This window comes from Dendrobates tinctorius, unplaced genomic scaffold (assembly GCF_039654945.1).
Source record: "Dendrobates tinctorius isolate UK_male_01 unplaced genomic scaffold, ASM3965494v1 ptg000063l, whole genome shotgun sequence".
Lineage (NCBI taxonomy): Eukaryota > Metazoa > Chordata > Amphibia > Anura > Dendrobatidae > Dendrobates > Dendrobates tinctorius.
This window is the reverse complement of record NW_027361731.1, coordinates 19765533-19786190: the sequence shown is the minus strand read 5'-3', so window position 1 is coordinate 19786190 and position 20658 is coordinate 19765533. Positions and strand designations below refer to the sequence as shown.

The window sequence follows — 20658 nt, the reverse complement described above, 5'->3', positions numbered from 1 at the left end:
TTCAATAGTATCCCTAATAAATTGTCTTTGTCCAACAGGCATCCTCCGTTAGTTTTTTTCAACTCCTTATAGCCCTCGATTTAATAGCATTAAAAACATTGTTAAAAAAATATTTCCCTATTGTCAACCAGGATGAAAAACTGCGTAAAATTGTATCTGTCGGCTGTAATTTTGTTGCTAGGAGAGGATACAGTTTGGGCAATGCGTGGTCACCGAGTCTCCTAAAACGCCAGTCTGCTTCTGAAATGGGGTTATCGGCAAAGGCTTTAAGTGAGCTAATAATCAATGTAATGTTTGCGCTTTCGCCATTGATAGAACTAAATCTGTTATTTCTTTTTCAGGTTATTCTTCTACCATTACTTCCTTTTTGAATTGTGATACAAAATATGTGATATATTGCATCTGCTGGGTGCCATGTCAGATGCAATACATTGGATGTACTACAAGAAAAATCAAGAAACGTTTTGCTGAGCACATTACCAACATTCATAATGAAAAAAGTCTTATTCTGGCGCATCAAAGCATTTTCTCAATGTGCACCATAGAGATCCCACTAATTTTTCTTTTTATGCTTTTGAAAAGATCCGCAATCCTCTACGGGGTGGTAATAAACAGAAAAATAGAATTAGACTTACCGGTAATTCGGTTTCTAGGAACCTTCCACGACAGCTACATCGGAGTAATACCAACAGCTAATTTCTCTAAGGGAGGGTGGGGGGGGAATCACGGCCTGCAGCACACGTCTGCCAAATGTTAAATCCCCATTGAAATTTAGTCTGTAACGCCTGGTGAACGTGTGGATGGACGACCAGGTGGCGGTTCTGCATATCCGCTCTGACGAAGCATTCCCTTTTTTGCCCATGATGTTGCTATCGCATGGGGAGAATGTGCCCTCAGTGAGGCGGGTGGAGCCAGCTTCTGTCATGCGTAGGTCAGGCAGATAGATTGTGTGATCCAATTCGCGATCGTGTTCTTTGATGCCTTCTTGCCCTTATTTCGTCCTGAGAACTGGATGAATAAATTCTGGTGAATCTGCTAGGCTTCACTCTATTGTCGGTAGACAGGACCACTCTGCAAATGTCGTGAGCGTGGAAGGTCTCTTCCTTAGGGTTGGAAGAGCTTGGGCCGAATGAGGACACTACAATGTCCTGATCCCTATGAAAGTTTGAGTAGAAAGGCGTGATCTAATCTCAAGATAATATTATCTGTAATGATTGCAAGGTAAGCTTCTTGAATTGACAAGGCCTGCAATTCTCCTATACGTCTAGCCGCAGTAATTGCGACTAAGAGGACGGTTAAAGGGTTAGGTTTTCATGGTCATGAAATCTAGAGGCTCAAATGGATCTTAGGTTAGGGTGTTGAGCACGGTGTTGAGATCCCAAGGAGGCCCCTGACTGCGGAGTTTAGGACAAATCCTGGCTGCCGAAGCCATAAAATCGTTTGATCCAGCGATGGCTGGCCAGGTCAAGATCAAAAAAGGTGCCAAGAGCTGATATTTATACCTTTAGTGTGCTGGGGATAAGTCCCTGTTCTACACCTTTTGTCAACATCTAGGGTCTGTGCTGCACTGGGATGGAAGGGACCAGGGGTGCCTGGAGAGCACCAGGGAGTAAACCTTTTCCCAGACCTTGGCATAGACAGCCTTGGTTATTGGTTTTGGCTTTCCTGAAGGGTTTGGGCTTACCCTATCCGAGAGCCATTTGGCTCTTAGGAATTCGGCCTCAATAACCATGCTGCCAGGTTCCATTTGCCTACGCCCGGGTGTAGCAGAGGACCTTGGTGAAGGAGGTCGCCCTTTTTGGGGTAGAAGCCAGGGCCTTCCTGGGCCACGGCTAGTAGGGCACTGCACCAACTTCTTCCGGGCCACAGAGGGGCGATTAGTACTGTGGCAAATCGGTCCATCTGGATTTCTTGAGATGTTTTTTGCCCGCATCGGTATGGGTGGGCTATCCCCTGGCGCCGGATGAAAATCACTGCTTCCACCATGATCTTGGAGAGACACATGGTAATATGCACCATTCAGATCTACCGTTGCCATTACCCAGCTGTATCCGATGAGTGGGACTGCCCCGATTGACTCCATTTTGAATTGCCTGTACCGGACCGATTCGTTTATGATGATTCGGTTTTTCTCTGATGGCTTTGTCACCAGGAAGGGACGTGCGTAATGGCCGTGTCCTTCTCCCGCTTTGGCAACCGCACGTTCTACCGGAGCAAATCTCTTGGTAAGGAGCCCTGAAGGTTTGGAGGCTGTAGGGAGGTTACCCCTAAGCATTAGGGGGAAGGACTCTCGAACCCAATTTTTAGTCCATCTCGTATGGCACGGTGGACACACTGATTTGTGGAGGTGGTCTGCCAGCGGGTGAAAAAAAAAGAGCGAAAGACGACCCCCAACTGGGCATTATTGCTTATCCGGGGTCTATTGATGGTTAGAGACAAGGATGTTCCTGCCCTTGCCCCCTATACTCTTCCTGAGCACGTCAACAGGACCAGGGATTCCCAGCCAGTCTCTCATGCCGGTACTGGCCCAGCCTCAAGCTGCTTAGCAGCTGTGATCTGACAAGGGCATGCAAATTCAGCTTAGAATAGCTGCTGACAGAGGTTTGGTCACGGGAGGGGAAAAAATCCGTCTCCTAGGATTTCAATGTTCTAGAAGAGATCCTTTTGTCCGAAGCATTGTCCAGGATGTTATCCAGGACAGGCTTGAATACATTGCGGCCCTGGAAGGGGATGGCGCACCATTTGGAGATAAGTCGCCTCCCTTAGGATTTTAACCAGGGCACTCCTCTAGAGGAGTTAGAAAGGATGGCCGCTTTCGCGGCTAGCCGGACCTGGCGAGAGCAGTCACGCTCAGCCTAGAAGAGCCGCTGCATTAAAGAATTACCCGAGACCTACGAATTACAGGCTGGTCTTCCGCCCTGGTCCTGGCCTCAAGATGTTTAGCGACCGTCAGCGGAAGCATCGGCTAGGAACCTTGTTGCTTTCTGCAGTAGGGGTAGGGCGTCAGGTATCTTTTCCCCTGAGGTGCCCTGAGTCTGTGCGTAATCAGAGACAGGGCACGTGAAAGCAATATTAGCTTCTAGCAGATTTGTAGAGGTGTCCCAGGACATCCTTGCTAAGCTCCCAAAAATATATATATATATATTTTTCTCGATCCATTGGATCTTTGAACTGGGAGGAGCTCTCAGAGGGATAGGTTTTTTTTTTTTGTTTTTTTTTAAGGGAGGCCTCCTTTTATGGAGGATCAGATTCTGTACGTTCTCGTGTACAGGACACCTTCTTTGGGCTTCAGCCCAACATCTCGTCCTGTACCGTGTATTTAACTTCTTTCTCCTCCACCCCTATGGTGCTCTTAACCATACTAAATAGCTCACCCATATTCTCGGAACCAAGTGATATCTTTTGCTCCCTGGTTTTAGGGGTGGACGTGGAAGAGGAACCCTCAATCTCCCAAGCGTCCTCTGAATCCAAGGACTGAATTTCGCCTGAGTCTGATTCTATCGGAGCTTTCTTCCTCCTCCTAGAGGGAGGCGGTCTGGGAGAAGGGAGTCATGGAGGAGTGATAGCAGAGAGGGCTGCTCAGCGCGAAGGACCTCTCCGTACAGGACAGGCAGAGCTTTCCCCGTCTGTTGAGGGAGTCTGGCAGCACACATTTTACACTTGTGGCTGGTCCTCATAGGGTCAGAGACTTTTTCTACCCATATTAAAGAGGTATGCTATGCCATTTTAATAAATAAATGCTGGATAGCCAGGGCCGACGCCTGCTACTTACAGTAGGAGGGGGTACGCTGGGCTCCGCCAACGCAGAGAGAGAGAGGGCTTGTCAGCGTCCATGGCGCCTTCAGTCAGTGTCAGACAGGTGTCTTACCTGGTGATCTCCTCACCCGGACCTTGAAAGATCAAGGGTCCAGCATTGTTTGTGCACCTCCTCCTCCCTTTAGCCCAATGGGGGGGAACCACATGAGGACGCCCCAGAATGTTACCGCCGGTCCCAGGAGTAACGCGCCCCCCGGCGCACACGTGCGCTCCACTGTGGAATGCATAGGGACAGACCAGAAGTGACGCGCTCCCCTAAGCGACGCGAGACCCAGTGGAAAGCCCAGTAACGCCCGAAGTGGAGGAAAGCCACCCCCGGCCAGCGTGAGCCCCCAAGGAAACGGCAGCACGGAGGAGGAAGCCGGGGAGCAATCTGGAGGCCCCCGGCACGCACATCACTGCCTCGCTTTACCCCCCCGAAGGAGGCGCAGGAGAGGCGGGAGAGTCCCGAGTCCCACCATGCAGGCGGAGATGGGAGCAGACACCGGAGGAGAGCAAGGCCACCGACCTCGGCTGCCCGGCATCTGACATGTATCCCAGCTGGTACTGGACGTGGGGGGCTCCCGATCGCCGGCCATCGCAGCACCATCGTAGACCTCTTCATGCCCCATAGGGGACAGGAAAACACTGGTGGTTGCAGGAAGGGGAGGGGTATTTAACCTCTTTGTGTTCCTGTCCCCTATTAGGGCAGGGAAGACATCCTCCGATGTAGCTGTCGTGGAAGGTGACTGGAGAAATGTTATTGGATCCTGAAATTGGACACACGTTTTCCCAAGAGGAATGAACTCAAGATACGATTTGTTTTACATCTATTGAAGCTGTTTCGCTAAGTGTTGTGTTTCTCACATGTTCATGCATATCCTAGTAATTGATAAGTGGTTGTGATTGGTTGCTTGTCTCAAATGTGACCATTGTGTTATCTGTGTATCCTATGATTAAGGGTGCGTTTTTTGCACCGGAAACGCGTCAGGATTTGCATGGTTTTTAATTACGGCTTGAGTGCCGAATAAAGTTTTTTTAATCTTCATTTTGGTGTGCCACATCCTCCTTTTTGCTCCTATGTTAGATACAGATGTTTGTCCCACAAGCCTTAGTTATTCCAAGACTTGGTGTCTATTGACACCTTGGAGACTAGTGGTTTAATTCACCATCCCTTATTTTGTAGTGGTTTATTTTTCCAACTCTAGGTGTTTGGTAGTTTACTTTTCCAACCCCTGTTGTCTAGTAGTTTAGTTCTCCATCCTCTGCTGTGTAGTGGTTTACTTCTCCATCCCAAAGCACCCTGCAAGCCTTTGGGGATTCCAGCTCCCCTCCCAGTCTGTCCCCACAGCTACCCAGTGCCTAATCAACAAGTTGTAATGACCCCTTGCCATGTTTGCTTGTGCAGGTGTCAGTAGTGAAATGCAGCCTGGCAGACATTGATTTTTTCAAGGAACGACTGACGTTGTCTGTGACATGCTGGTGTAGCACCGGCACAGCTTTCTAACATAAGTAATGGCGACTAGGCAATTGGTACTGTGTGACTGCGATGGCCATCAGCTTTCGGAAAGTGACTGCATACACCAGGCGGAAAAGCAGCATTTCCATGGTAAAACGGATTGGAGATGGTGAAGTTCAAGCTGTTAGCTATGCCATGTGTAGGAGGAAACAATCTTTCACGTGACCACAACTGCGGGACCAAGGGCTGGCTGCAGTATGGAGGGAGGGTGGAGTATGGAGAACATGACAAACTGCTGGACTATGAATGAGGTGCAAACGGAGATGTTATGGTGGATTGAGAAAGATGTGATGTGTTTAGTGTTTGAGAGCTGTCAAAAACAGCAGGCATGTCCACTTCCGTAACAACTGATGGGCTGTCACTCACAGCAGCTGTAATGAGTAAACAAGTGGAGGTTCTGAGGTCGGAGACTTGTGTGAGAACACAGCACATCGAAGGAGGAAGAAGCAGCAGATGCGGTTTATGGGGGCGGACCGTGGGTGGCGAGGCACACAAGGCCACATTTAAGCATAGTGAATTTCCCAGTCTAATGCATGTTGATCGCTCATGTGCCGGTTCATGCATGCAGTAGTCAATATATTGTAATTTTTGCCTCTACTGAGATTTTTTTTAAAAAAGTTGGCAGATAACCTGCAATTGGGTCTTAAAAAAGGCCCAGGTTAGGCAACCATTTCCACCCACACAAACTGCACACCTGCCACCATTGCTGGCCACAACCAGAGTTGTGACTGAGGATGCAGTGCTTCTCGTGGTTGCATCACTCATATATCTGTGGTTCCCCACAGTCAGTTGGGGAACACATGCTCTTTCTGGCCCTCATCTACAAGGTGTAGATGAGTGCGTCCCACAAGCTCTGTGTCTCGAGGTAACCCTGGACTCCGATCTCGCCTTCAAAATACATATCCATGCCATTTCCCCTTCCTGCAGACTACAACTCAAAAATATTTCCTGGATCCATACATTCCTTAATCAAGAATCTGCAAAAACCCTAGTCCATGCATTCATCATCTCCTCTCTCGACTACTGCAGACTACTGCTTTGTGTTATCCCTGCTAACAGTCTTGTACCCTTCCAACCCATCCTAAACTCTGCTGCCCGACTAATCCACCCATCCCACCACTATTCCCTGGCCTCTCCCCTCTTTCAATCCCTACACTGGCTCCCCATTACCCAGAGACTCCAGATCAAAACCCTAACCATGCCATACCAAGCTATTCAAAACCTGTGTCCTCCATACATTGTGACCTAGTCTACCGGTACTGACCAGCAGGCAACCTCTGATCCTCATAAGATCTCCTTCTCTACTCTCCTCTTATTTCCTATTCCCAAAATCACATACAAGATTTCTCCTGCTCATCCCCTACTCTCGAAATCTCTCCGAACAATACCATGCTATTGCCTACTGTAGTAACCTTAAAAAGGAACCTGAAGATCCACCTCTACCGACATGCCTACAACCTGCAGTAACCATCTCTCCACCATACCGCTGCACAAGCAGCTCTACCCTCACCTAAACCAGAAGTTTAAATGTGGATTTTATGAAGATGCACATCCTTCCACCTTTTTTTTTTTTAATCTTTCCTGTCTTTTCTAAGGGTGGTTTCACATTAGCGCTTCAGGGAGCAGCAACGGCCTGCGCACGGCCGCCGCTAAGCCACGCCCCTGCCTTGCCTCTTCCGGTAGCTCCGCCTACGGGCGCATGACGCTGCAGGCCGTGCGCAGTATGCATTTGGCGGCGCATGCGTTCTTTTGACGGTGCGCCGACCAGCGCCAAACGCAACCTGTTGCAATTTGGTTACGCTCGGCGCACCATCAAAAGGACGCATGCGCTGCCAAACGCATACTGCGCACGGCCTGCGTCCCCAGTGATAAAGATAGGGGACGCAGGACGCATGCAGCGTCTTGCGCCCGTAGGCGGAACTACTGGAGGAGGCGTGACAGAGGCGGGGCTTATCGGCGGCCGTGCGCAGGCCGTCACTGCGCCCTGAAACGCTAAGGCATCTTTCACACTTCAGCTTTTTTGTGTCAGTTACAATCCGCCAAAAAGGTGGAGAAGCGGATCCGTTCTTAACTGATATGAACGGATGCCACAGGATCCGTTTTTTGACGGATCTGCAAAAGGAGGAAATTTAAAGGAACCGCTGGCTGGGAAGAGAGAGAGAGAGAGAGCGAGAAATTGGTCAAAATCCGCCGATAATGGAAGTCAATGGGGAATAAAACAGATCCGCAAAAAAAAAAATTGCGGATCCGTTTTTTTCAAAACCTGGCGGATTTTGACTGATTGTAAAAAACGGAAGTGTGAGAGAGGCCTAATGTGAAACCACCCTAAATGTAGTATAACCCTCTATGTTTGTTACCCAGCCATGGCTCTCGTCAAGCCAGGTTTCCGTAATGCCCACCACTGGGGGCACCGTGGAGGTGGATGCTTCTGACTGGCCATTGGGAGCCATTGATTCTCTCTCGAACTGGAGAGAAGGCTCTGTTACATCTTTGTGCTTTCTTTTCCCGCAGGCTTACCCTTGCAGAGCGGAACTACAACGTGGGAAATAAGGAACTTCTAGCGATTATTGCAGCCTTTAAGGAATGGAGGTATCATCTGCATGGGGCCGCACAACAGATCATAGTGCTGACCGATCATCGCAATTTAGAATTCCTCAGATCTGCTAAATGTCTGTCACCACGTCAGGCTCGGTGGAAAGCTGATGCTTTGTCCCAAATTCATTCTGCGGATTCTGTACTTGGGTCCCTGCCCAAGACCATGTTATCAGATGCCAACTTCATTGGAATAATCCATGATCCAGACCTGTGGATGGAGATCAAGGAGGCCTATGACGGTGATTTATCTCTTGCTAACCCGCCTGTGGATATCAATCTTGTCCTTAAGGGAGGCTTGTGGTTTCATGACCGATATATCTACATTCCTGAGACTGTCATCTGCAGATCCTCAAGTTGGTACATGACTCCAAGTTGGCTGGTCATTGGGGGGGTACAGAAGACACGAATTCTTGAGCTGATTTTTCTGGTGGTCAACGTGCCTAAAGGATATAAAGGACTATTTTCTCTCTTGTGAACTATGTGCTCATTATAAGACTCCTCGTGCTTCTCCTACCGATCTACGTCAACCACTACCGGTTCCATCTCGTCCGTAGGGCTCAATCTCTATGGACTTCATTGTGGATATTCCTACTTCTGGTGGCTTCAATATGATCCTAGTGGTGCTTGATCATCTGACTAAGGCTGCTCATTTTGTTCATTGTGCCAGCCTTCCCTCGGCTAAGGAGACTGAACTTGGTGATACAGAATATTTTTCAGCTGCATGGGGTCCCAGATGAAGTTCTCTCTGACCGAGGAGTACAATTCACCTCAGATACTGGAAGGGGTTTCATTCGGCGCTTAATATTAATGTTCGTCTTTCTTCTGCACATCACCCTCAGACAAATGGCCAGACCAAGCGAACCAATCAGTCTTTGGAGCAATATCTACTATGCCAAGTCTGCATCTTCAGGATGATTGGTTGGAACTACTTCTTTTAGCGGAATTCTCCTACAATAATTCTCAGAATGCCTCCACTATGGTAACGCCTTTCTTTGCTAATCTAGGTTAGAATCATAGACTATCATCCGCGCATCTTTCCTACATCTCCGTTGGATGTTCCAGCAGTGGAGGAGAGGTTGACTGCTTTTAGGGAGAATATAGAAGTCCTTAAAGAAACATTAAATTCAGCTTAGGAACATTACAAGAGATCGGCTGAAAGATTCCAGAAGCCAGCACCCATGTTCAAGGTAGGAGACTCAGTGTGGTTATCCACTAAGAATCTAAGACTGAACATTCCTTCACAGAAACTGGGACAGAAGTTCATAAGTACTTTCAAGATCACCAGTGTTGTTAAACCCGGTCCCGTACCTCTGCGGGGTCCCCATCGGGACTCCCGCTCTGTGCCGGCCCCATGCAGTCCTGCAGCAGCCTCTACTCCTCCACGGGGTCCCCGTTGGGACTCCTGCTCTGTGCTGGCCCCACGCTGCCCTGCTGAAGCCTTTACTTCCTCACTTTCCCCTGCTTCCTAGCACGTGGCCAGCAGGTCCCCGAGTAGAGAGCATAGGGCGCGTGCGCCCAGTCTCTTAGAGAGACAGAGCGCATTTTTCAAAAAGTACTTCTGACCAATGGTGTGTTAGTAATTACTATTTCTAGCCTCTCCGTCATAGGGAGGGTGCCGCAGAAACAAGTATCTTCTGTTGCTAGCTTCTGGTTCTGCTGCCTGTTGTACTTGTGCGCCTGCAGTGTTCTGCCAAGTATTCCGCTTATACTGTTTGTCTCCGCAGACTGTCTGTTAGCTGTTACCCGGCTGTCCAAGAATACGTCTGTACCGTCTATGCCAGTTCCGTACCGTCTACGCCAGTTCCGCCACTCATTCATCCGAACCACTGGACAACGCCTGTGCCAGCTTTTACCCATGTATCGGGAACTCGTTTGTCAGCTGGACCTTTTCTGTTAACCCTGTTTATCCATCTGTCCCACTGGGACTGCTGCCACGTGTCCGGGGTCTGACTGGAGGTAGCACCGGTTGCCTCCAAACACTTCATTCTGACCCTGTTCGAGGGGACTTACTACGGGTGACTGAGGCTCACTTAGTCACGCCCCTACGGAGCCCCCCAGGCAGTGGTCGCGAGGTTTCACAAATATTGCAATAAACAATGAATGTGAACTTCACAACCTGTGCCTCCATTTGTTACAGGAATTGTGAGTTCTGTGGCCTGCCGTCTTAAGCTGCCGAGGACTATGAAGGTCCACCCAGTATTTCATGTCTCTATTTTGAAGTCTGTCTCTCCTAATAGCTTTCAGGGATGCATTGTGCTGCCTCCATGATCCATACTGGTAGATGGGCAGGAGAAATTCTTGGTGGAGGAAATCATTGATTCCAGGATTCCAGAATCTTATAAGATGGCAAGGATATTCACCTGAGGACTCTTGGGAACCCGTTGCTGACATCTGTGCCCTGCAGAAGATCACTCAGTTCCATCAAAAATACCCTGAGAAACCAGGTCCATTGTCGTCCTTTGGCCGCTGTTAAGGAGGGAGTAATGTCAGGACCAGGGCTACCACTAGGAATTTTGGGGCCCCCTTGAAACTCCACCCAATCTCCACCCAGCTCCGCCTCCATCATTCGAACCTTCCACAGTCCCACCATCCACTTTTGCAAAAACTCCTGCACCACATCCTCACCAATCACACATTAACACCATATCACATACATAGCCATCAGCCTTTGATTTGACCAAAAGATTTTTTTAAGCCGCCACGATGAAAAGGTAGACTGTTTTCGCAGCTTCTGACGTAGCTTCTGACTTCTAGCCAGTTAGAAGGTGTGCTTACAAGATGGCACCGTAAGACCGGATTGGTGCTGAAAATTGATGAAAATATCAGAAGGTGAGTACGAGAGGGAATTAGGTTTAAAGGGACCCTGTCAGCACAGAATGACTGTCCAATCAAGTACAGGCGCTTGGTGCTTCACGGCGGCCAATCATTTAAATTCTCCTTCCCACCTGCTAGTTCTCCCTCTATCTTCATCCCTTTTTCTTTAATTGACAGCTCTGGCTTCATAGAGCCAGAGAAGAGGGGAGAGAGAGGGAAACCAAGCAGGTGGGAAGGTGTATTTCAATGATTGGCCGCCATGAAGCACTAAGCTCCTGTACTTGGTAGAACAGTCATTCTGTGCTGACAGAGCTCCTTTAAAGCACCATTCCAGTGGTGAAACAAAAACGCTGGAGTGGGGATTAAAATGGCTACAGTGCCCAAATCTTTTACACACTGTGGTTGAATTTTTCAAAACCAGTTTAAGACTAAAGTGATTGTTACCTGGACTAAAAATATTACTATACACCTATATAAAACACACAAACACAGTATCTCTAATACATGCCGGTAGATAAAGTCTATACTGTATATAATACATACCTGCCTGTACTATACAGTGTGTTTATATAAAGTTTGCTCTTATATATTATATGTAGGGATTTATTGCACCCATCTCTCTATAGTGCACACGTTCAGCATAACCAGTAATGACTGGAGGCTGCCCTGACAGATTACAGGCAGTGATTAGAGACTGTTCTCGGAGCTCCGGGGCCGGTCGCTGCTGTGTGTGGCTGAGAAACGTGATCCTGCAGCGACCAGCACGGAGCTCCGGGACCACAGGGAGTAAATCACCGCTGAATGAGCCTTAGGCTAGGTCCACATTGTGTTAGGGGCATCCGTTAAACGGATGAGCTAACGCAGACGTCATTTTTGACATCTTTTGTGACCTAGTGCTAATGTATGCGCTAATGCACGGCAGCATTTCGTTACCATGCGTTAGCCCAGACAGGTCTTGTGCGCTAGACCCGACGCACCCGAAAACGCTGCAGACCGCGCTCGAGGGTGCGTCCTGAAGTAACGCATCATCGCTAACACATGCTGATTTTGGCATGCGTTAGAATGCTTTACTATTATTGCGGACAATGGGGGCGTTAACACTTCCGTCACATAGAATCATAGAATCGTAGAGTTGGAAGGGACCTCCTGGGCCATCTGGTCCAACCCCCTGCTCAAAGCAGGATTCGCTAAATCATCCCAGTTAGATGTCTGTCCAGCCTCTGTTTGAAGACTTCCATGGAAGGAGAACTCACCACTTCTCGTGGCAGCCTGTTCCACTCATTGATCACTCTAACTGTCAAAAAGTTTTTTCTAATATCTAATCTGTGTCTCCTCCCATTCAGCTTCATCCCATTGCTTCTAGTCTTTCCTTGTGCAAATGAGAATAAAGTTGATCCTTCTACAATGTGACAGCCCTTTAGATATTTGTAGACAGCTATTAAGTCTCCTCTCAGTCTTCTCTTTTGCAAACTAAACATTCCCAAATCCTGCAACCTTTCCTCATAAGACAGGGTTTGCAGACCGGTCACCATTCTGGTCGCTCTTTTCTGAACTTGCTCCAGTTTGTTGATGTCTTTTTTAAAATGTGGTGCCCAAAATTGGACACAATATTCCAGATAAGGTCTGACCAAAGAGGAGTAGAGGGAAATAATTACTTCACGTGATCTAGACTGTATGCTTCTGTTAATACATCCTAGAATTGCATTTGCCTTTTTTGCTGCTGCATCACACTGTTGACTCATATTCAGTCTGTGATCTATTAGTATACCCAAGTCTTTTTCACATGTGCTGTCACTTAGCCCTATTCCTCCCATTCTATATATGCTTTTTTCATTTTTATTGCCCAGATGTAGTACTTTGCATTTCTCCCTGTTAAAAACCATTCTGTTAGTTGCTGCCCACTTCTCCAGTTTATTTAAATCTTTTTGAATCCTCTCTCTCTCTTCTCTAGTATTAGCTATCCCTCCTAGCTTTGTGTCATCAGCAAATTTAATCAGTTTACCCTCAATTCCTTCATCTAAATCGTTGATAAAGATGTTGAACAATACAGGGCCCAGGACAGAGCCCTGTGGTACCCCACATAGTGTTAGTGCCGCTACATAACGGATGCCGTCAGCGCATTAAACACAACGCAATGTGAACCCAGGCATAAAGGAGTTGGCTGGTCTAAATCCACAAGCCTGCAGTCCCTCTATGTGTCAACTATGACTGTAGACCTGCGAATCCTCAAAGTGAACGCACTGTGCGCTGTGAGGATTTGCCAGTCTCAGAGCCGGGAACAGCAGTCACGGGGCTACAAGGGTGTAACATGCAGACTCCCGGCCAGAATTCAGCTAGAGGAACTGTTGGTGAATATCAGTCTGCACTTGGACCGCAGTGCATGGACCGGCCGCGGGTCTCCAGACCTGAACCCCGCAGCATGCATGAGGCTGGGAGATCAGCGCTCAGTCCATACACTGCAGTGTGAGCGCAGATCCCACTTGTATTAATATCATTCCCTCCCCCCTTTCACACTCCAGCCAAAACGTATAAGCTACTGGGTGATCCTGAGCTGCTGCCTGATGCTGTAATGGGGCATTTGGTTTCGCAGCAGCGCTCAGGGTCATCCAGTAGCTTATAAATCAGGGCTGTGGAGTCGGAGTCGTGGAGTCGGAGTTAGTTTTGGTTGGAGTCGAAATGTACCGACTCCAGCTTTAAAAAAAATGTATTAATATTTCATAATTGATCTTTCATATGAATTTTATAAATGTTACTCAAATATATATGTTCTATCAAACTATGATCAACAGTGATAAGCAGTTCTGCTGGAGATAGAGACATTTCTTACTTCTTGTGTGTCACTGTTCTCCACTGCCCTTATCTAATCTTATACTTGGCTAACCTCATACTGCCCCAACCCCCCTACTTACAATGTATGAAACTGAAAGTGAAAATGTGTTGCAAATTCTTAGTAGTAAAGCTCCTCCTCTAGACTAGATCATGCTAGGTGTGCGTCTTCCAAGCATCTCACAGCTGCCTGCTACTCAGAAGAGGAAGACTGTAAGAAGTATTATCCTTTCAACAAACTTTGCATCAGTTAACTGTGAGTACATGAGGAATAATAACAGTATTACTGATGACTATATCAGTTGTATGACCTGGCAATAATTTTGTACAATTGTTTTTAGGAAAAACAATTGTCATTTGGATTGTGAATGCAGAATTAAAAACCTGAGAATGTCAAAGAATCATCACATTAAATCAGCTGTATTTGAACATTTCACCATCACTCAAGATAGAAAACATTATGTCTGTCAGTGTATGACAAATGATCCAGACGAAAACAAATGATGTGAAGCCAAGATGAGTGCATATTCAGGCAAAGATAAAAATGCTCCTACCAGAGCTTCTAATCTAAAGAGACATTTACAGCGCTTTCATCCAGAAGTACTGAAAGCAGTGGATGAGAAAGACTGCATCCAAACCAATGAACCAGTGCCCAGCTCTTCCAGCCAAACAAAGGAGCAGAGAACTTTGCAGCCATCAGTTGCAAGATATTTTGTCAGTGACAAAGTTACTGTGACAATGACAGTAGATACATTTAAAAAACAGATCATAGAGCTTGTTGTAAAGGATAGTGTGCCTATTTCATTATTTTCACGACCAGCTTTTGTGTCTGAATGGGGAAATGGCCCGCAAGCTTGGTGTTTCTCTGGAGAGAGAGAGTATTAGAAAATTAGTAATCGAAGAAGCTTTTAAACAAAAGGAAGAACTTAAAAAAACTCTCAAGGGACGCTTTCTGTTTCTTAAAATGGATGCCTGCACACGTCACAGAGTGAACTATTTTGCCATCAATGTCCGATTTGTTTGTGACAAAAATGAAATGGTTACCAAGACATTGGCAGTAAAAGACACCAAAGCTCATCACACCAGTGAGTTTCTCCAGGTCTTGGTGGAAAAGGTTCTGCAAGACTATGAACTTAAAAAAGAGCAAGTTCTTTCTGTCGTAACTGACAATGCTTCAAATATGATAAGTACTATTAAGCTAATGAATGAGAGTAATGATGGTGACCAGCAGCTAGAAGAACATTCTGGGTCCACAGACACAGAAATGTGTGAAATAGAGGAACACAGTATTGTAACTGAGGAGCAAACTGAAGTTGCTTCAGATGAACAGCAACATGATAGTTTAGATGATCTTGTTGAAACTGTGTCAATATGTTCTTTCATTCATCACATGCGCTGTGTTGTGCATACGCTACAGCTGGCTATAAGAGACAGTCTGCAAGAAGGACATTCTGCTGCACTGATTGGCAAGGTGAGAAAATTGGCTACTGCTGCCAGAACCCCTAAAGTTGACTCAATTTTGAAGAGACGTGCTGGAAAAGGGGCAATTATTGATCAAGCCACACGATGGGGCAGTACTTACTTAATGATTCAGCGCTTGGTTGAACTGAAAACCTTTCTTGTAGACATGGCTAACCCTCAACTGACGCTAAATGAAAGTCAGTGGAATCGGGTGACTGAGCTGGAAAAATTGCTAGAGCACCCATTTACAGTGACTAAAAAATTACAAGCAGAGGACTTAACTCCAGGTATTTTCTTAAAGGAGTGGAAGAACCTGATGTTTCGCCTGTCCCAAAGAGGAGGGTTAATTGCCAGTGGCATTGCTACATCAATGAAACGGAGAGAGGAGCTACTATTACAAAATAACATTCTTTTGGCAGCTGTTTATGTAGACCCAATGCATCGGATTCTTCTAGAAGATCAACAGCTAAGTAAAGGAAAAGAAGCTCTGTTTGAAATAGCAGTAAGGATGAAAGGGTTGCAGAACAGTCAGGAGGAACAAGAAGAATTTGGTCGTCCTGCCACATCTTCACCCTCATCATCAACTGATGAAGAATTTAATTTCGAAAAATATTTGGATCACAAGGACCGTGCAAAGCGTTCCCACATAGAAGAAGAGTCATCCCCATCAAGGAACACAGCCAGTACATTTCAGCAGAATTTTTCATGTGCACTAAAAGAAATTGAGAAATTTGACCGTTCATCAAAAATAACAGTGCAACAAGCGATTCCTCTGTATCCTGACATTGTCAGAGATGTTGCCCGAGTGGTTACTGCTTTGCCACCAACACAAGTTAGTGTAGAGAGGTTGTTCTCTGCTCTCAAAATAATAAGATCATATTTGAGGGCATCCATGAAGGAGGATCTGACAGAGGCAATACTTTTTCTGAGGACAAATTTATAGATTTCTTCTTATTAACGGCATAAAAGTGTTTATTGCATATTTACTTACAGTTTAGAAAAGTTTATAAAAGTTATTTGCTATATTCTAATTGTATTCTAATAAATGTAGTTTTTGCTCTAAGTGGTCTGATTACTTATATGATGGTGAGAAACTGAATAAGCACGATGTTTAATATTTTACAACAGTATATTTGTTGTTATGAATTGGCCATTTATGAAGGAGCCGGAGTCTGAGTCGGAGCCTGATAAAATCCAGGAGTCGGAGTCGCAACTGTGGCTTACCGACTCCACAGCCCTGTTATAAACTCTTGTTGGGAAGGGGGGACGGCATTATTATATCAAACAATCACGTACTGAAATGGTGGACAAATTAACACACGGACTTAAGTTAGCTACTCACACAGCCTGTCAAAAAGAATCTCCCTGCGGGCTGCAGACTCCTCTCAGCAGCCTCTCCCTGTGGGACGCAGCCCCCCAGTCCTCCCACTAGCCTCCCCCTGCGGGACGCAGCCCCCCAGTCCCCTCACTAGCCTTCCCCTGCGGGACGCAGCCCCCCAGTCCCCTCACTAGCCTTCCCCTGCGGGACGCAGCCCCCCAGTCCCCTCACTAGCCTTCCCCTGCGGGACGCAGCCCCCCAGTCCCCTCACTAGCCTTCCCCTGCGGGACGCAGCCCCCCAGTCCCCTCACTAGCCTCCCCTGTAGGACGCAGTCCCCCAGTCCCCTCACTAGCCTCCCCCTGTGGGACGCAGCCCCCCCAGTCACCTCACTAGCCTCCCCCGGCGGGACGCAGCCCCCCCAGTCCCCTCACTAGCCTCCCCCCGTGGGATGCAGCCCCCCCAGTCCCCTCACTAGCCTCCCCCTATGGGACGCAGCCCCCAAGTCTCCTCACTAGCCTCCCCCTGTGGGACACAGCCCCCTCACTAGCCTCCCCCTGTAGGACGCAGCCCCCCAGTCCCCTCACTAGCCTCCCCCTGTGAGACGCAGCCCCCCAGTCTCCTCACTAGCCTCCCCCTGTGGGACGCAGCCCCCCAGTCTCCTCACTAGCCTCCCCCTGTGGGACGCAGCCCCCCAGTCCCCTCACTAGTCTCCCCCTGTGGGACGCAGCCCCCCTGTCCCCTCACTAGCCTCCCCCTGTGGGACGCAGCCCCCTCACTAGCCTCCCCCTGTGGGACGCAGCCCCCTCACTAGCCTCCCCCTGTGGGACGCAGCCCCCTCACTAGCCTCCCCCTGAGGGACGCAGCCCCCCAGTCTCCTCACTAGCCTCCCCCTGTGGGACGCAGCCCCCCAGTCCCCTCACTAGCCTCCCCCTGTGAGACGCAGCCCCCCAGTCTCCTCACTAGCCTCCCCCTGTGGGACGCAGCCCCCCAGTCTCCTCACTAGCCTCCCCCTGTGGGACGCAGCCCCCCAGTCCCCTCACTAGTCTCCCCCTGTGGGACGCAGCCCCCCTGTCCCCTCACTAGCCTCCCCCTGTGGGACGCAGCCCCCAGTCCCCTCACTAGCCTCCCCCTGTGGGACGCAGCCCCCTCACTAGCCTCCCCCTGTGGGACGCAGCCCCCCAGTCCTCTCACTAGCCTCCCCTGTAGGACGCAGCCCCCCAGTCCCCTCACTAGCCTCCCCCTGTGGGACGCAGCCCCCCAGTCCCCTCACTAGCCTCCCCCTGTGGGACGCAGCCCCCCAGTCCCCTCACTAGTCTCCCCCTGTGGGACGCAGCCCCCCAGTCCCCTCACTAGTCTCCCCCTGTGGGACGCAGCCCCCCAGTCCCCTCACTAGTCTCCCCCTGTGGGACGCAGCCCCCCTGTCCCCTCACTAGCCTCCCCCTGTGGGACGCAGCCCCCCAGTCTCCTCACTAGCCTCCCCCTGTGGGACGCAGCCCCCCAGTCTCCTCACTAGCCTCCCCCTGTGGGACGCAGCCCCCCAGACCAATCACTAGTCTCCCCCTGTGGGACGCAGCCCCCCAGTCCCCTCACTAGCCTCCCCCTGTGGGACGCAGCCCCCCAGTCCCCTCACTAGTCTCCCCCTGTGGGACGCAGCCCCCCTGTCCCCTCACTAGCCTCCCCCTGTGGGACGCAGCCCCCAGTCCCCTCACTAGCCTCCCCCTGTGGGACGCAGCCCCCAGTCCCCTCACTAGCCTCCCCCTGTGGGACGCAGCCCACTCACTAGCCTCCCCCTGTGGGACGCAGCCCCCCAGTCCCCTCACTAGCCTCCCCTGTAGGACGCAGCCCCCCAGTCCCCTCACTAGCCTCCCCCTGTGGGACGCAGCCCCCCAGTCCCCTCACTAGCCTCCCCCTGTGGGACGCAGCCCCCCAGTCCCCTCACTAGCCTCCCCCTGTGGGACGCAGCCCCCCAGTCTCCTCACTAGCCTCCCCCTGTGGGACGCAGCCCCCCTGTCACCTCACTAGCCTTCCCCTGTGGGATGCAGCCCCCCAGTCACCTCACTAGCCTCCCCCTGTGGGATGCAGCCCCCTAGTCTCCTCACTAGCCTCCCCCTGTGGGATGCAGCCCCCTAGTCTCCTCACTAGCCTCCCCCTGTGGGATGCAGCCCCCTAGTCTCCTCACTAGCCTCCCCCTGTGGGACGCAGTCCCCCAGTCCCCTCACTAGCCTCCCCCTGTGGGACGCAGCCCCCCCAGTCACCTCACTAGCCTCCCCCGGCGGGACGCAGCCCCCCCAGTCCCCTCACTAGCCTCCCCCCGTGGGATGCAGCCCCCCAGTCCCCTCACTAGCCTCCCCCTGTGGGACGCAGCCCCCAAGTCTCCTCACTAGCCTCCCCTTGTGGGACACAGCCCCCTCACTAAACTCCCCCTGTAGGACGCAGCCCCCCAGTCCCCTCACTAGCCTCCCCCTGTGAGACGCAGCCCCCCAGTCTCCTCACTAGCTTCCCCCTGTGGGACGCAGCCCCCCAGTCTCCTCACTAGCCTCCCCCTGTGGGACGCAGCCCCCCAGTCCCCTCACTAGCCTCCCCCTGTGGGACGCAGCCCCCCAGTCCCCTCACTAGTCTCCCCCTGTGGGACACAGCCCCCCAGTCCCCTCACTAGTCTCCCCCTGTGGGACACAGCCCCCCAGTCCCCTCACTAGCCTCCCCCTGTGGGACGCAGCCCCCAGTCCCCTCACTAGCCTCCCCCTGTGGGACGCAGCCCCCCCAGTCACCTCACTAGCCTCCCCCGGCGGGACGCAGCCCCCCCAGTCCCCTCACTAGCCTCCCCCCGTGGGATGCAGCCCCCCAGTCCCCTCACTAGCCTCCCCCTGTGGGACGCAGCCCCCCAGTCCCCTCACTAGCCTCCCCCTGTGGGACGTAGCCCCCCAGTCCCCCTCACTAGCCTCCCCCTGTAGGACGCAGCCCCCCAGTCCCCTCACTAGCCTCCCCCTGTGGGACGTAGCCCCCCAGTCCCCCTCACTAGCCTCCCCCTGTAGGACGTAGCCCCCCAGTCCCCTCACTAGCCTCCCCCTGTGGGACGTAGCCCCCCAGTCCCCCTCACTAGCCTCCCCCTGTAGGACGTAGCCCCCCAGTCCCCCTCACTAGCCTCCCCCTGTAGGACGTAGCCCCCCAGTCCCCCTCACTAGCCTCCCCCTGTAGGACGTAGCCCCCCAGTCCCCTCACTAGCCTCCCCCTGTGGGACGTAGCCCCCCAGTCCCCTCACTAGCCTCCCCCTGTGGGACACAGCCCCCCAGTCCCCTCACTAGCCTCCCCCTGTGGGACGTAGCCCCCCAGTCCCCTCACTAGCCTCCCCCTGTGGGACACAGCCCCCCAGTCCCCCTCACTAGTCTCCCCCTGTGGGACGCAGCCCCCCAGCCCCCTCACTAGCCTCCCCCTGTGGGACACAGCCCCCCAGTCCCCCTCACTAGCCTCCCCCTGTGGGACGTAGCCCCCCAGTCCCCTCACTAGCCTCCCCCTGTGGGACACAGCCCCCCAGTCCCCCTCACTAGTCTCCCCCTGTAGGACGCAGCCCCCCAGTCCCCTCACTAGCCTCCCCCTGTGGGACGCAGCCCCCCAGTCTCCTCACTATCCTCCCCCTGTGGGACGCAGCCCCCCAGTCCCCTCATCTCTCTCCCCTCAGCAGGCACAGGCTGTCAGACCCAGTCTCCTCTCACCTGTTGCGGTCTCCTCACACAGTGACCACTGACAACAACACCGGACACTGTACAATGCCTAGACTGTATGGGCTCCTTCCAGATGTGACGTCATTTCCGGGGGCGTGTCAGACCGGAGGGGGCGTGTTCTGACAGAAAAGGCAGGAAGAGAAGACGCCATTACACGTTTGTCTGTCTGGGCTGCAGTTAGGACCTGGAAGGAGCCCACACAGTCTAGGCTCAACCAGAGCCGCACGCGAGTATTTGTTTCGCAGTTTAGTTCTGTAGTGGGCGTGTCAGGGGGGGCAGTGTTTGTGAGCTGCAGTGCTGATTGGTTTACCACGGCAGTGAGGGCGGAGCATTTATGAGCGCGCTCACATCCATATCCTGGGGCAGGCTGCGGCGTCTGCGCATTTCACAGGTGCGGCGTCTGCGCATTTCACAGGTGCGGCGTCTGCGCTTTTCACAGGTGCGGCGTCTGCGCTTTTCAACAGGTGCGGCGTCTGCGCTTTTCACGGGTGCGGCGTCTGCGCTTTTCACGGGTGCGGCGTCTGCGCTTTTCACGGGTGCGGCGTCTGCGCTTTTCACAGGTGCGGCGTCTGCGCATTTCACAGGTGCGGCGTCTGCGCTTTTCACAGGT

General features: G+C 51.1%; 2 protein-coding genes across 2 annotated transcripts in view; both read right to left on the bottom strand.

Moving 5' to 3' along the window:
* LOC141094241 (uncharacterized) overlaps positions 1-20139 on the bottom strand; it is a 309531-nt gene extending 289392 nt beyond the window's left edge. Inside the window, exon 1 of the mRNA XM_073580056.1 lies at positions 20040-20139. The gene's annotated coding sequence lies outside the window, so the exon portion shown is untranslated. The remainder of the gene's footprint in view (positions 1-20039) is intronic.
* Positions 1-20172, bottom strand: part of LOC141094355 (uncharacterized) — a 73661-nt gene extending 53489 nt beyond the window's left edge. The window contains exon 1 of the mRNA XM_073580193.1: positions 20040-20172. The gene's annotated coding sequence lies outside the window, so the exon portion shown is untranslated. The remainder of the gene's footprint in view (positions 1-20039) is intronic.
* Positions 20173-20658: the final 486 nt, after the last annotated feature.